The sequence below is a fragment of the Pinus tabuliformis genome, chromosome 9 (genome assembly GCF_031772625.1).
Source record: "Pinus tabuliformis cultivar Carrire ecotype Pingquan chromosome 9, CPIR1, whole genome shotgun sequence".
Taxonomy (NCBI): domain Eukaryota; kingdom Viridiplantae; phylum Streptophyta; class Pinopsida; order Pinales; family Pinaceae; genus Pinus; species Pinus tabuliformis.
In genome coordinates, this window is record NC_142307.1 from 285,697,144 (window position 1) to 285,715,004 (window position 17,861).

A 17,861-nucleotide genomic window follows, 5' to 3' on the forward strand; every position below is an offset into this window, starting at 1 on the left:
GTTCGACATCAACACATTTATTCGCATCTCATGGATTGTACTGGGTACTTTGAGAGCCATTGACATCACTAGTGGTTTCTCTCACACTTGTTAACAGTTTACATCATTAACTGGTAATCAAGTGGTTTCTACCATGTTCGACATCAACACACTCATTCGCATGGATAGAATCGTATTGTTTCGGGAAGTAGAAATGAAGACCCTGGATCTATTTTCCACGATCCAGGCTGCGAGGAATTTTGTATTCATTATATGATGGACTATTCATAAACAGATGGATGCATCCATACTGTGTCCACCTGAGTCTATACTTGTGATGTTTTACAAGATCATTCCTGTATCAGAGCAATAGTTAGTTTTCTAGTCAGTTTTGATCTGAGTATGGGAATGCCTACCTCAGCGATGATATGATCTCATATATATATCTTGCATTGAATGTTTTTACAGGTTCCAACCAGGCTCTCTCAAGATGATCCTTGAAATGATAAAGTACTTCACTCTTCCTAAATGATAAATGAAATCCTCATCTACTACAGACTTCACACTTTATGGGGCAATCTGTTACACAAAAATATCGTCACCATGATTATTTGCAGTCAGTATGGGTCTATCATCACTTATACTGTCCTCCTAAGCAAGTCCCAGACCTCAACTCTTCAAATCAAGCTTTGGAAATGGGAGAAAGACATTAAAAATCAATGTAACTCTGGTTCCGCACTTTCTCTCACTCTCACCTGCGGTCCCGCACCTTCTATGTACAAAAACTGCGGACCTGCCCGCTCTGTCCCTAACGGCGTAGGTGCGTACCCCTGTGAAAGTCAAAAGGCGCAAGTTTTATCTTAAAAAACTCACTTTGGGTTAATTCTAGAGGATTCTAGAAGGAATTTTGACGTGGATTTTTCGCTCTGAGGTGGTTCATGCATCCCAAAAGAGAAGGAGCTAATCCCTTGATGAGACGAGTTATCCCTTTGAAGGAGGTCTTTATCCCTTTGAAGGAGGACCTAGTAACCTCCCTCCATTGCACTATAAATACAGGCATTGGGTTGGTTGCTAAGGAGGTTAGAAGCTGAACATTTTTTAGGGTAAATGCTGGTGAAATCAAGACTTCCTAGTTAAGCCTAAGAGGAGAGATCACATACCTTTTTGGTTTCATTGGGGAGTGAGTGAAACTTGTCAAAGTAGAGGAGACTTCATGCTGGACCCCGGGAGGAGCTTGTACAACGTCAAGGCAAAGGTTGTAAAGTTCTTGTTCTTTTGAATTAATACAATCAGACTCATTTTTCTCAACAAGTATCTCATGTTATTTGTTTCATGGACTCCTTGACTTTCATGTTAAATATGTTTTATGCAATTGGCATTTCAGGTGCTATTTAATTTGTTTGCTTGTTTGTGTTTGCAGATTTGTGACAAAGGAGCTCATTTGGATCAAAGGAGCGAGGGCATCCACAAGCTTGCGTTGGACCTAAGGTAGGCCCTAAAAACACTTGTTTGCCATTGTTTATTAAAGCATATTTAGAGAAAGATAGTGTCTGGTTGGTTTGCTTGTCATTAGGTCTTCTTTAGATTCTAGGAAGGTCTATCTTGTCCGCAAGATCGACTTATTCCGTGTGAAAATCAGTCATAGTGAGATCCCCAACAACCATACTTAACAGAAATCATGGCCAAAGGAGAAAAGGACAAGCATGACTCTGTAACTCAATTTATTAGTCATGGACTCCACCAGGTCAAGCACTCCAACCGCCTAAAAGGATAGCACAGCACCTGAACAGATCAAATTTACCCACTAAATCAAGTAATCGCGTCCAGAGACTCCATCAAGTGGTTAAATGCAGTTGGTGTTCAATTATGACCCCTCCATACCTAAACGACCAAGTGCCCTTGTAATGCCAATCTACAAATATCTAGAAGAAAGATGTAATCAATGTTGGCATTTGGTGTAAGGTTCAACTTCTGGAGACTGTAGATATTTTGTCACTTGCAGTGTCTCATATTCATTTTCAACTAATACAAGCTTCTTTTGTTGTTAACTGCTCAGTGTCCATTTTCCTCTATTCTAAGCTTGTGCCTAATGTGTTGTGTTCTGGATCTTTTAATATTTAGCACTAGATAAATGTCATCTTGTCTCTATGTTAAAATGTTGAATGCATCACTGAATAGGTCGCTCAGGTTTCTTTCTATCTAATGCAAGAGAGTTGTCATCCTGTCTTTGCATTAATAGATTAGATTTACAGGTTTCTTTACTAGTTGTAGCTGGCCATCACATGGTATTGTGTATTTGCTGGTGTGTTTAGTATTCTCCATATTCACCTTATAGATAAAACCATGAGCATTGGTGGTTTAAAGCCTTGTAGTCTGAGGGTGTTCATGCATGTCTGGAGTGAAACAAAGTAGAAGTGGTTATCTAGCTTGAACCAAACCATCATTACTTCCATTAAACCTACAATAATAGTTGAATTTATATGTTATCAGGCATCTCTGAGATACAACCTAGGAGAGTTTCTTGGAATCCTAACACTTCTGACGTTAAATCATTGGAGGATGCGCGAAGATCACAAAGTAACTCGGCAAAGACAAGAGATTTCTTTGATTTAGATATGATGAATTCCAAATCAAACTCCTACACGATAACTATCCATTTAGAATATTTGTCCCCCAGCAATTGACGTGACAAGATGTATGTCATAGGGTTGCAATTTGATATAATGGTAGTTTTGCGAGGGAGGACATAATGATGAAATCTTTGCACAGCTTGAACGGCTACCAAGGCTAAATTTTCGACATATGAATATTTACTTTTTGTATCATTGAGATTACGAATCAAATAATAAATACGATGTTCAGTTCCACTTTCTTCTTGAACTAAAACCATATCGATGGTTGTATCTGCAGCGATGAGATACAGGTAAAAGTATTTTTGATAGTTTGGGGCATACAGTAATGATGCTCTAGTCAGAGAATCTTTGAGAGCATCAAAAGAATCTTGCGCAACTTGGTCCCAATGGAAGGGTACCCCTTTCTTCAATAGACATGTATAACCTTTAGCTAAGTCAACATAGTTTGGAATGAACCTCCTCAGAAAGTTTGCCTTCCCTTGAAGTCTCTGTATCTGTAACAAGTTTTAAGGTCGAGGCAAGTCAAGGATTGCCTAAACCTTAATGGGATCAAGTCGAATTCCATCTTTTGAAACTACGAATCCAAGCAATCGACCAGAGCCAACAAAAAACACACATTTATGTGGATTGAGTCTTGTAGTGTCGACATCGTAAAAATATTGCTCTCAAATGTTGCGGGTGATTAGTCAGTATTCGCGAATGAGCAGGCAAATCATCAAGATAAGGTTGAACAATGTGTTTGATGTCATGGAAGGAATAATTCATCTCCCTCTGAAATGTAGCCCCTGCATTATTCAAACCAAAAGGTATCTTTCGATAAGCGAATGTGCTCCACGGACATATAAAAGCGGTTTTTGATTGGTCCTGTGGGTGGATATTGATTTGATTGTAACCAGAAAATCCATCCATGATTGAAAAGAATTCACATTCGTCACATTCATCCATAATATGATTAATAAAAGGTGTAGGATAATTTTCCTTTGGACATGCTTGGTTTACATCCCTATAATCAACGCACACTCGATGTAGAAATTTTGAATAATATGACACATATTCACAGAGATTATCCTGATTATACACTTATAAGCAGAACATGCATAATACATAACCTCCTCTACATTGATCATCAATTTACAGAAGCAGAAACATTCACAGGCGTACATAGAAGCATCAATCACACATATCAACACAGTATTTTCCCGAGGAAAGCATCTCGCTAAAAACCCCACACTATCTGTATATTAATGATTGAATCATGTAACAATACATAATACAATACTCCTCACAAGTACTCAGTACTATCTCCACATGCTACACACAATACAGCTCAGATCTGATCTCCAAATCTATTCCACTGCTTGCCTGCCTCTCCAGCTCAATACCTGCTCAATAATTGACGAGAATGATTTTTCCAAACTCGTATTTGACCTACAAATAACCACTCACACTGTGTTGGACGTGAGCACAAGCTAAAATCCTTGTTATTGGCCAATTCATTGGCATACTCAATCCCTCTGATTGTGCAAATCATCATGCACAGCTATAGTCACAACTGATAGCAATCTGATCCTCTAACACATGTCCCTATTGAACTGAACATGCACTGACATGCAACTGAGTTAACTGATATATTCTATAGTTGCATTATGAGTTAATAACTTGTGAATTAATTAATAACTAATTCACCCAACTCATCTCTAGTCTATTGATTAGTTAGACTAAATACAACTAGTTTAACAAAGTTAAACTGAACACAACTCCATCAACTACACCTCCAGTCCACTAAACTCAACTCACTTGAGTTCTAACTGAAGTCTTGCATGAAAATATTAGTCATCCCATAGGTAACCACGTATTTCCTTCTGGGATTTGCATGTACCACATCCGTAGCTCATCCTGAAGTGCTCCAAGAGAATAAGACAAAGTTTATAGTCTAAATATTATTATGAGACAATAATATTTGACTTTTCTATTTTTGACAGCCAGTCTAAAAATAGACTTTGATCACTCATACTGTGATCACTCATACTGTGATCACCCATACTATGATCACCCTACGATCACTCATACTGTGATCACTCCTGCTGTTGTCACTCCTGCTGTGATCATCCCTGCTGTGGTCACTCCTGTTGTGATCATCCCTGCTGTGGTCACTCCTGCTGTGATCATCCCTACTGGGATCCAAAAATAGAACTTGCGCCATAAATTGTCTGCGGGCCCACTTAGTGAAGGCGAATCCTTTCCACTAAGCTCCATCATCTTGTTGCATTCTCAACAAGCATTTCTTGTTGCACACTTTTCAACACTCCCTCTCAACAAGAAAGGTTTCCTCTCAAACCCGATCCTGAAACTCTGGAATGTTCTCCATGCAACACATCTGGTCAGTCCACTTGCTCTGTCATCAAAGTCTCTGACTGCTATTGCCTTTATCGACTGAAGACTCTGCATCTCTGTGCTCTTCAGTATCTGACTACTCTAGCCTCTGTCACTTTGATCTCTGATTGCATCCGTGTTTCTGCTGGTTCTATCTCCCAGCATTGCACCCGCACTGCACCTCCCAACTGACCTCCCTGTTGGGCTAGAAACACTCTCTGATGCTGAAGCTCTACCTGCTGCTTACAAGTGCTCCCTCTCTGACATTTGCACTACTGCAACATCTCCATGCATCTCGCACCATTGCACACCTCTCTGTGCCACCTAGCACTATGCAAAACACTTGTGCCTCTCACATTGCCGCAGCCTGCTAGCTATGCACTGTCCTGGGATTCCCTGCACTGTCGCTCTCTCTGCCGCTCCATCCGCATCTGTCTCTACCCAATCAATCAGTTCCTGCTACTACACATTGGGGCTCTCGTAGCAAGGTCTCATCCAAGAGGTTGGGTACCTCAAGGATCTTGCCCCTCCTCCTTGGGACGATCAATCCACATCACCCCACCTCCTACCTGGAGGTATGGCTGCATGCGATCCCTCAGCCCACCTGGCTCGAAGTTTCCCCCTATTGGAGGTCTCTAGATGAGTAGATGTCTCTACTCAATCTCCTCTCAGCTTCCCCTATTGTGGCTCCTCCACAACCTCCTAAAGCTGCTGCACCAATTGTGGCTCCTCCACAATCGTCTGAGACTTCTTCTGGCTCTGCATGTTGAAAGGTAATATATGCTCCCTCTCATCCACCAAGTCTCCATCAGTTGCCTCACTGCTCAAGGCTTTGCATGCATCTTGAACCTCAAGAGCATACAGGTTCTTGACCCGTGAACCCTCCTCATGACAACGAAAGCATCGCACTTTCGATTTGTCAACCTTCTTCCCACCACTGGAGGAACTGGATTCGGAAAGAGAACCCTTCTCCTTCCCCTTCTTCACCTTACTCGCTAAGGCATAGTTCTCCTCATCCTGCATGGATGAATAACCATCTCTGGTGCTCCGTCTAATCTCCTCCTGCACAAGATCCGACCAAAGTCTCTCCCATCGTGGCAGTTTCTCCCTTCCATTCACTGAGTCCTGGTAGTTATGCCGACTCTTAGGAAGGTCAAGGAGTGCTACACTCACCATCCTCATCTGACAGTCACCCCCACACTTCCCAGCTCATCCCGGCATTGGGTGAACTTCTTGAGATACTGGGGAATACTGTCTCCATTCTCACACTTAATGTTTCTGATTTTTATCTCTTGCTTTGGAATTAAATTCGAATTCCACCAGCTCAAAAACTCAACCACTTCCAATCTAGAATTCGTGAGAACAAAGTATTTCTTGTACAGAGATTGATTGTCTGGGCATTCACCAGATATCTCACCTTCCAAAAGAAGGATGAATCCAGAGGCTACCTGGCCTGATTACAGACTCTGCCTGAAGAAATAAAATGTAAACACCTTCTGAATAATAGATCCGGTGATCAATCCTTGCTTGATATCCTGTAAAAATCTCTTCTGCAAATCAAGCAGCTCCGATACCATGTAGAAATTTTGAATAATATGACACATATTCACAGAGATTATACTGATTATACACTTATAAGTGGAACATGCATAATACATAACCTCCTCTACGTTGATCATCAATTTACAGAGCAGAAACATTCACAGGCGTACATAGAAGCATCAATCACACATATCAACACAGTATTTTCCCGGGGAAAGCATCTCGCTAAAAACCCCACACTATCTGTATATTAATGATTGAATCATGTAACAATACATAGTACAATACTCCTCACAAGTAATCAGTACTATCTCCACATGCTACACAGAATACATCTCAGATCTGATCTCCAAATCTATTCCACTGCTTGCCTGCCTCTCCAGCTCAATACCTGCTCAAGAATTGATGAGAATGGTTTACCAAACTCATATTTGACCTGCAAATAATCACTCACACTGTGTTGGACGTGAGCACGGGCTACAATTCTTGGTATTGGCCAATTCATTGGCATACTCAATCCCTCTGATTGTGCAAATCATCATGCACAACTATAGTCACAACTGATAGCAATTTGATCCTCTAACACATGTCCCTGCTGAACTGAACATGCACTGACATGCAACTGAGTTAACTGATGTATTCTATAGTTGCATTATGAGTTAATAACTTGTGAATTAATTAATAACTAATTCACCCAACTCATCTCTAGTCTATTGATCAGTTAGACTAAATACAACTAGTTTAACAAAGTTAAACTGAACACAAGTCCATCAACTGCACCTCCAGTGCACTAAACTCAACTCACTTGAGTTCTAACTGAAGTCTTGCATGAAAATATTGGTCATCCCATAGGTAACCACGTATTTCCTTCTGGGATCTGCATGTACAACATCCGTAGCTCATCCTGAAGTGCTCCAAGAGGATAAGACAAAATTTATAGTCTAAATATTATTATGAGACAATAATATTTGACTTTTCTATTTTTGACAGCCAATCTAAAAATAGAATTTGATCACTCATACTGTGATCACTCCTGTTGTGGTCACTCCTGCTGTGATCATCCCTGCTGTGGTCACTCCTGTTGTGATCATCCCTGCTGGGATCCAAAAATAGAACTTGCACCATAATTTGCCTGGGGGCCCACTTAGTGAAGGTGACTCCTTTCCACTAAGCTCCATCATCTTGTTGCATTCTCAACAAGCATTTCTTGTTGCACACTTTTCAACACTAGAATTGTCCCTTGTTTTTTCATCACTGGAACAATATTAGATACCCAATCAGTAAGAGGTACAAGGAACATGAAGCCAACACGCAAACGTTTTTCAACCTCTGCTTTAATGGCAACAACTTTCTTAAGATGAACAGATCGAAGCCGCTCTCGTACTGGTTTGACATCAAGATACATTTTAATCTCATGTTCAACAATACTTGAGTCAATGCCCGACATCTCCTCATAAGACCATGCAAAGACATCTTGAAATTCGCGAAAAAGAGCACAGTAATTATCAAGTTCCAATGGATAACAAGATTTGTTAACATGAATGTTTTCTACAATGTTAGGCTTGGTCGAAATGTTTATAGAAATTGTTTCTTCTATGTTGGACAAATTACGCTCAGAATCTATAGTATTTACAAATTTGACAAAAAATCAACAATCGATGGGTGATTTAGCTCATTTGAATAATCTTCATTGTCATCTAGAAGTTGGGAACGATGATGATAATCCTCCCACATCGTTTCTCCTATCATCATTGATCAGATGATTCCTTCATTCGTAGAATGTATACGTGAAAAAGGATCCAAAGAGGTACCATGTTCTAACGATCTATCTACCCATACAATTGTTGAGTGCGGATTAGGGTTTGCCACACAAGCCTGAAAAATTGATTGCTATGATGATTCAATGGGGCTTGGCGGCAATGCCTCGCTATGACCATCAGTTTCAAAGTAGTTGGAAATATTCATAAAATCAGATGATGTTGAAGAAATCATGTTGCAAATATCTACTCTTGCCACTTCCACCAAACCAGATGGTGACGGGAGGTTAAAAGTGTCCATCAGGGAAGGATCTTTAAGGAGACCTACTCCAACACTTTCAAGTGATAGTGGGTTTCTGTGTATCAACGGAGTGCTTCCCATAGCATGTGAACTATTGGAAAAGAAGGCTAGATGATAAATGACTGTGATTCCACCCTTGAAATGGAATGCAATTGTATGAAAGTACGTGGAAACAACAGTAGCCATAGCATATACTCAAGGCCTTCCTAGTAAAATGTTGTAATCAGGGAGTCCATCAACTACCTCAACGTCAACAGTAATTGTATTGCCCCCTAGTTTGATTTTCAGGTTACTCAAAATCCCATATGGAGTGTATGTTCTTCCATCAAATGATTTTAACGTAATTGGTGATCGTGACAAGGGCAGTGAACCAAGTGTTTTCCAGTAGCTCATGGACATAATGCAAGTAGATGCCCTATCATCAATAATAGTTCAGTGAACATTCTTATTGAGAACTTTTACTTGTATTAGGAAAGCTTATTTCACCGGTAACTGTGGTGAATATCCTGCATGGTTAAAAACCACAAGATTGGAATCCGTAGGATGTATTCAACCTATTGCTGACAATAAAGCTTGTTTCTGGAAGGGACAGTTTTGCAACACCTCGAGTGTTGACATAGTGGAAGGTGATTGAGCCAAATCTTCCACTATATTATAGTTTTGAGCTACTCTAGCACGAGGATTAAAATTTGATTTATGCACAATTCCCTTTGGTGGATTTATCATCAATTCAGGTACAATTGGTGGAACAACTTCTGATGAAGTTGAGGTTGAATTACTAGGTTAATCAATGGCCTGGTTATTCGACGACGACGGATTTCCATAATCTTTATTCCTTGTTGACTCCAAAACATCTTTTTGCGGATTTGCGATGGATAACATGAGTACTTGGGATGTGGAAGAATGGTCAGTTGCAACCAAATGTGTCTCCAGGGTTGGAAGTGGATCTATCAACACTGCTAATGTGTTTGAGGTCTTTAACAATTTATAGACCTCAGAGCGATGTGGACAATCTCTTGTATAATTCTCTTCATTACATATCAGACATGGATAACGAGGTTTCCTAGCCATGGTAGGGGAATCGGATGATTTCTCTGGAGTGGAATTTTCCTGTTTCTTTTTGTTATTCTTCCCCTTTTTCTTACCTCCTGGTTGCTTTGGATTTTTGCCTTTGTCAGATGACATGACATTAATCTCAGAGGCATGAATGTTTTCTGATGCATTTGCAGCTTTATTGGAAATGGCAAGAGTTTGACCAGATGGTCTTCCTGTTGCCTGTGTGCTTGAAGAACTGATCACATCATCACCGACATGAGAGTCCTTACTCGATTGTGGGGGTGGTTGAACAGTGTAAGATGGTCTAGGCGCATTAGGAATTTTATCATAGAGCATGCTAGATTGTGTGTAAATCAAATCCAAGTATTGGGCACAAGTAATAACTTTCTCTTCTATGACGAATCCACCTTTTGCCACATCCTCGATGATTGATGTCAACAAGGACTTTATGAACCACTCAGCTAAAATCTGATCGGGAACGTATGTCTTAACCATTCGACGACGACGCCGCCACTCATGAATATGATCTGATATATGGGTGGAGGTAATCTGTTTAAAGTTGGTCAAGAGTTCTGTTCCGGTCTCATATCTGATAGGTAACTAGAAGTGGGTCAAAAAGGTTGTGGCCAAAGTGGTGAAGTTATTGAAAGAAGCTCTTGGTAATTCAATGTACCATTTAGCAGCTAGATCAATAAGCGTTCTTTGGAAAAGGCGAAGTCTGATCAAATCATCATTCAAGGTGTTGGATGAACACCATAAATGAAATGTCATAACATGATTCAATGGGTCTTCTCCAGGATTTACGTTAAACTTCGTAATATCAGATGGTAACTTGTGCGGAATTACTGGCCACCAAGGTACATATGCGATTGGATCATTGGTGAGATGGTTTAAATATGGTAATTCTAAAGTTGCTACAAATGGCAACTGTCGATTCAAGTCAGGTTGAGCATACCCAGGATATGATGGAGTTTCCTGTGCAATAGGTATTTGAAGACCATCATACGGCATCGAAATTTGGTAACCTTGGTATGGTTTTTGGACAAAACCAGTATAAGGTGGTTGTTGATAACCAAATTGAAATTGTGGTTGTCCATAACCTATAAAGCCTTGTTGCCCAGGTCCTTGGTAAGCTTGATATTGACCAAAACCAGGTTGAGCTTGTGAACCAAGTCCAAAATGAGGTTGGAACTATTGGAATTGGGGTTGTTGGAATTGTGGCAACCACAGTTGTTGAGACAACTATTGCTACCCAATAATGAAAGGTTGACCAAGTTGTGAATCAACTATACCAGTGTAAGCCTGGGTCAGTCCAGATAAAGGTATACTAACTTGAGGTTGTTGTTGAGCTCTAGAAACAAGTGGCTACTGTATAACAACTTGAGAAACTTGAACTTCTTGACTTGAAATTTGTGGTTGCAAGGAAGAAGGATCAGTTTGTACTGGTTGAGATACAACAGTTTGAGCTTGTGATTGTGGCATGGTAGTAACAACAGGTGTAATATGAATATTTGACATAGTTTGCATTGGTTGTGTTGGATACACAAGCCTTGGTTGAGTTGGCATTACTGGTTGCCATTGACAAACTTTAATTCCAGGTTGACTTGAATATTGTGGGAAATTACCATATGGTTTTCCTCTGGAATAAGGAGGATATGGTGAATAATAATATTGCTCTCCATATGGTGGCAATCCAATATTTAATGGACACACAGGTCTTTGTTGACCAACTTGGCCAGCATGATATTGATGTGAAGGATCAAACTGTTGAGTTCCCATTATAGAAGAACCAGATAGAATTCCGAATGAGGACATGGGTGATGACCATGGTGCAGAAGCAACCCTTGAGTGGGCTCCAGACAATGATTGGTAACCAACCGGGACGGATGATTCACCATATAGGTGTGACTCAGGTGTGGTAGAAAACATCGAAGGAGATACAACAGAAGATTTTGCTGCTACTACATCAAATGATACAGTCTTGGATGTTAACAGTTGTTCAACCATAGTTAACTGGCATAAAAGTTGTCCTAAATATTCAACGGGAACTTGCAAGGAAGCAGGATCAAATAAAGCAAAGTAATCAGGAGCAGTAGGGTAAAGATTAAGCCCAGTTCCAAAGTGAAATAGGGTTCCTGGTGTGGATTCTTCTACTAATTCCTCCTCTATGGCAATAAAATCTGGTGGAAGATCTTGACCATTAAGTTCGTAAAATATTTCTGGTGTTGATGAAAGTGTAGTTTCAACAGTGACTGATGTTTGAGGGGTAACAACTTCTGAATGTTGAAATTCAAAGTCCAGATGTTCAGGTAAATAAACAACAGTTTCAAAGGGAGGTTCCTAAACAATTTCAGGTTCAAATGTAACTTCTATTTGAACTGGGATGGGTTCTGGACCAACTCCTAGTTGAGTTGTTTCTAATTCAAAAGAACTTTCTGGTTGAACAGTTTCAAGTTGAGTATCAACTTGTTGTTGGACAACCTTAGTTACTGTTACATTAGGATCAGTTATTGTAATTGTGAAACTTCTTCTTTAGGAATGGATGTACCAGAAATAGTTGGAGTAACTAGAGTCTCTGTAGCTACTGAAACAAATGTTTCAGGTAACCCAGATGAAGAACTAGGAGTTCTTGATGTACTAGACTCAGTTAAACGGGACCGTTTTGTCTGAATTGGTGTCGCTTCGGGAGGCAAAGGCGGTTGACTCGCTGTTCTCCGCAAACGACGGGGTTTGGGTTGATTTTCCTCCACGATTGCTTATTAAATTTATCAACTTAAACTCAACTAAGCAATAAGGATGTTATTCGTGGTCAATTAACTTTTACAAAACTAGAACACAACTTTGCTTTTTCATTTTTAAAGATTTCAGAAAAAACAAAATATGACTCTAGTCGCCTTCGATTTTTAATGAGCCTGAAAGGACAAGTGCTCAGATGATGCTTTTACTTTTAAAGAGTTGAAAAGGAACGAAAGTGACTGCTCTGGAGATTCTAGACAAGAGGGTTTACCAGACAAATCGCAAAACTGCAATATACACCTTGGTGATAAATGAAAGAGAAATGACCAAGGACTTTACATATGGTAGTCAATCTTCCCAAATGTTGTGTTCGGTGTGTTGCGATCGGTAAGGCGGCAGACTTGGCTTCCTAGGGATAAAGGATTTCAACCTATTGAGGTCTCCCACTATATACTTGATGGTACAGGGAGCACAAGTACGTACTAGCACTTATTGAATCAGAGAGGAGGAATCACCCAACCTTCAGTGAAAATGATAGCCACTAGGTATAAAGGCGTTGGAACACATCTCTAGCCTAGACCTCTAGATGTTTTTCGTTAAGTTCCAATGCATTATTAGATTAATTGATGTAGATTTTAATTTGATCTTGCTTAGAAATTTGCCTTTGAAGGTTCACTGTGAGATGTGTTCTAAAATTCCTAAGAGTGCAGCTAGAATGAGAAGCACTCTTTCTATTTAATTTCAGCAATGAAAATCCTAGCTATGAGGGATAGAGCATACAAGTAGTTTTTGAACAAGCAACAAAGAGAACAAACTAATGCAATTCCCTAAACCATTCCTTTTGAACACACAAACTCAAGCTCTACAATACAAATTGCATGTATTTCTTTTCAGTTTCTCTTAATGTGAATGATGCAATAAGAAAAACTAATGCACAAACAATTCAGAACTCCTTTTCATAAAAAATGACGATTTGTAACAATTTCTTTTAAAAGGGAAAGGAAGATTGTACGACACTTCAATTTTAAAGAAATGATGATTTTTGACACTTTAGATGAAAAATACAAATCAAATGCACAAATAAATCAATCGATTATTTATGAAGGAATACTTTACAACACTTTCATTTTTTCGAAGAAAATGACGACTTTACGACACTTTTCTATCGACAAAACAATCGATCAAAAACTACCTTTCAACAGTAGATTGCAAATGATGAAAAAAAATACATAAAAAACATCCAACAATCCAGTCTAAGTAGGGCCAAATTAAGGAGATGAAAATCTATTTTAGAGACAACATTGTTGACATTTAGCAACTCATTCAAACAAGAGAAAATTGGCAAAAACTTTCAGTTCCTAGATGGGAAACTGACCCTAAAGGGATCAGTGCAGGAAACAATTAGAGATAGTGTGATGAATCACACTGAACCTATGTGGGAAGTGCACTGCAGCGCACTGTGTCCTTCACTAGACCGCGCTGATGGTAGTAAGCAATTCTGAAGGCAATTTTGTCACAATTTCAACTCAATTTTCAATGAAAGAGGACTGAAATCAATAAACGACCACAAGTAAGGTGTGTAGAAATTTCTGAAGAGGCTGATAAGCTACTAAGAATGATAAACGATCCCCAGTATGGTAGCCAATTTGTTTAAGGAATATTTAGTGTTCTTGGACAAACGCCTAACCCTCTAGATCTAGTAGCACGTCTAGAAACAACAGACAAATTAATCTTAACATTTTCTATATTCAATAGATAAAACAAGAGAGGAGAGACACCTACTTGTATTTTTCGCTAGCTCCTTGTCTCTTGCTGCTCCTTTCCGTACTTAAATCGCTTGGAAAGTACCTGCACAATCACAGAAACAAAAACCCATCAAGGCATAATGATCTATTGCTTATAAATAACATGGAATCGAAAACATGATATACATATGAAAGCATTAACATATAACACAAGCATAAGGAAAAAGTCTTGAAAACTTTATTGATAAGAGGAAAGATTACAACCCATATGAGCTCGATCCAGTGTCATCCTTCCAATTCAATCCTTCATCAGCCTCATGAAAAGCAAGACACTCCAACACTATGACAATACTTGCACTCAATTCTAATCTCATATCACCAGCATCTCCTTACAACTCAATATTTTTCAACCCTGATCTCTTAGATGAGTGATCTATTTATAGGTGAGTGAAGGAGGTTATGCCATCAATGGAGGTAATGAATGCCTTTCTAAATTTAGAAATCAGTTCCATGGAAGAAGGGATAGGGGATTGATGTTTCCTAATTCCCTTTCTCATCCAAATGTGAACTCAAAGGAGCAGGTGGCATTGAGAAACTTCTAGAGGCTTCCAATGGATAAGGAATCTTCAAACCCTCATGGAAATTTGCTCAAATTCGCTCAGCGTAGGCCAAAGAGGGACCAAGTGCATTGCATAGCACCCTGCCAGTGTTTGGCTTGCATTACAGTACACCCTAATGAAGGCCTACCTGCATTGATCTTCTTAGAGGTAGTTTTTGGATGTTTTTAGTGACGGAACTTCTTTGGAAGTAAGGCATTCTGATGACTAACTTCTTTAGGGCATGTAACAACTACACTAGGGTTTTATGGACCCTAATAGTATCAATTTGTAATTTGGGGTTGATGTGCCCAAATGGATCTGTAACAGTACTCCAATATGGTTGAGTCCATTCTACCTGTTCCATCAACATTTTGAATATAACCGCTTTTATTTCTTGTAGTGCCTCATCAATGCTCCCAAAACCATCCTCAAAGCTGAAGGTTAATATAAAACTCTCCCATAGAATGTCCCATTCAGCAATCCCATGGCGAAGCTTCGTCTCCAAATTCTAGTTCATTGGGATTGTATCTAAGGTATGGCAGAAAATATGTACCCCATTCTGATTGTGGTTCGGTTCCCCAAGCCTTAGTCCATCGTGCCAAATGGTCATGTGGATCATCCTTCCCACTGTATTTTTCTGTCATTCTAGTATTAGCACAGCCAAAACTTAACTTCAAAATTCTCATGTATTCTCTCCATCCCGTGAAGCTCTTCTTGTGCATACCCCACCAGAGGGTAGGCATAGAGCGCAATGCCAATTGCAGTTCCTGGAATCGATGTTCTTCTAGTACTTCCCTTTCAAATTCATCCAAAAACAGTTCCACATCAGTCAAACCATCATAATGCAGAATATTTCTTACCTCAGTTGAGACACACCTCAGTGACATGGTCATCATATTGCAGCAGAGTGTAGATACTTCATGCAACCAATTCTGCTAGTGTTCAAGCTCTTCATCTGAATCTGAGGTGTAGGATCTATCCCTGTCCCACAGAATTTGTCCATCGGCTGTAGGATCGACCCAATCCTCATCTCACACTATTATCTTGTATATATGAACTAGATCATCGTCACTTTCTACATAGTTGCGCACTAGTTCAGTATAACACGCTCCTTCTGCAAGGCCTAGAGGCACTACAACCCTGAGGTAACTAGAGCTAGGAGAAAAATATACCCATTGCTCGAAAACACAAAAAATGACTGACGCCCTCCCCTGCGCCCACATTCCAACTGAGTTCCACTCAAGTAAAACTCGATCGATAACAAAGCCATACACCGAGCAAAGGCTACCGCAAGGTTCTAAGACACATTTTTGTAGGCAGCTAAAGTTCAATGTTCGGTATGAAGAGATGTCACTGCCAGCCGCAGAGTCGCCAAACTTGACCACTTCACTAAGAACCAGGGAGCCCCCTCTGACCCATCCAACCGATGCAGACTAGCATTAATGGCCCCATGGAGATGGAGCTAAAGGAGGCAGAGATTTTCCATTTTTATCCCAGGATATTGAACCCTCCATCGACTGGTTATTCCTTGTTCGCCATGCCAGTCCCCCTGCGAATAGTACCTCGCAGACGCTCCCAAGAACTTGTTTTCACACAGTGTAACCCTAGCTCTAGATTGCGCCATTTTTCCTGTGAATGATCTATAATATATTTTCATATATGTTTTATTTTGATAATAACATAATGTTTTTTTAATTTCTATTATAATTTTATTAACACTATAAAATATTATATTTTAATATTTAATACGTTATTATTTATTTTTAATAAAATTATAAGGAAAAAGTTTTTAATTATTTAATTATAATAACATTAATATTTTCAATATATTTTTCTTTTAAAATTGATATCACATTTTTAATAAAATTATAAAAGATATATATTTTAATTATTAATTTATTGTTACATTTTATAATAATAAAATTGTGTTATAAACCTTTTTTAAAGTATGTAGCGGGTCACTTTTTGTTTTTAAATAGGTAATTGGCGGCAATTTTATTTTTTATTTTTTCAAAAACCCAACTTGAAACATATAAATATCAAAGCTTAATTCCAACTAAAACAATGTCCAACTAGGGTTGGAATTTGGATTTCTCATTACCCGTCAAATATTTTTTTTTTACATTTTGGGTCTTTAGGCTTCCCGTCCAAAAACGTTATGTTTAAATTTTTTCCCTTCGATTATAATGTTCTAATAATAAATTGACCCTTCACCAATAACAATTTAATTAAAAAAGTACCCTTCAATAACATAATTATGTTAAATTTTTTCACATATTTATCATAAGAAAAAAAACAACATGACCATAACACAATTTATTGAATCATGAAGTCCATTTTACTCACATATTGATGAGATGATTTTATTCACTTATTGATGGGATCCACAACTCCCAAACCAACCATATTCCACTTATCAGTTCTTCTCCAAAACACAGGATACAAAAATTATGGGCAAATCTAAAAATATATTTTACTCACACCTGGCCTGCCATTATTGCAATCAATCTACTCCTATTTCAATATTCTCAATTTGGATTTCTATCAAAGCATTTAAATGTTGCAATTTCAGTAAAAACAAATGGATTTTTTTCACCAATGCCAACAGGAAAGTTTCCCAAGAAGAAATTTCCATTTCAAGGACTCTGGAGTTGACTTATCATCTAGGCTCCCTGTCCTCTCCACCATCATAATCACATGGAATCAATGTGGGGTCCAAATTTATAGTAAAACCAACACAATGTATTAAAAGTGTTTTAATATTTCATAAAGTTTTACATAGGAGTCTTGGTCGATAACCTATTATCAATAGTGGAAATCTTAAAATTGGACAAAGAATCAGTACTATAAAAAAATTACTACATCTAACATTCATAACCAACTCAGCTATAATCCACCTTATTTATTTTCCTTCTCGTTAGTGAAAAACAACGAGACTAGAGTACATCATTCCCACTACATCATTCACATGACATTTTTTAATTTTTGGGATTGTACCAGGTGGTCAATCATACATAAACAAATATCGTTTTTAACCCTGTTTTTCATAACCATCCTCAAAATTTTAAAAATATTTGTTTGCCTAATGTTAGATCTTGTATATGTTTGCTTCATTGATGGTGGTGAGTTCAGAGGAATTT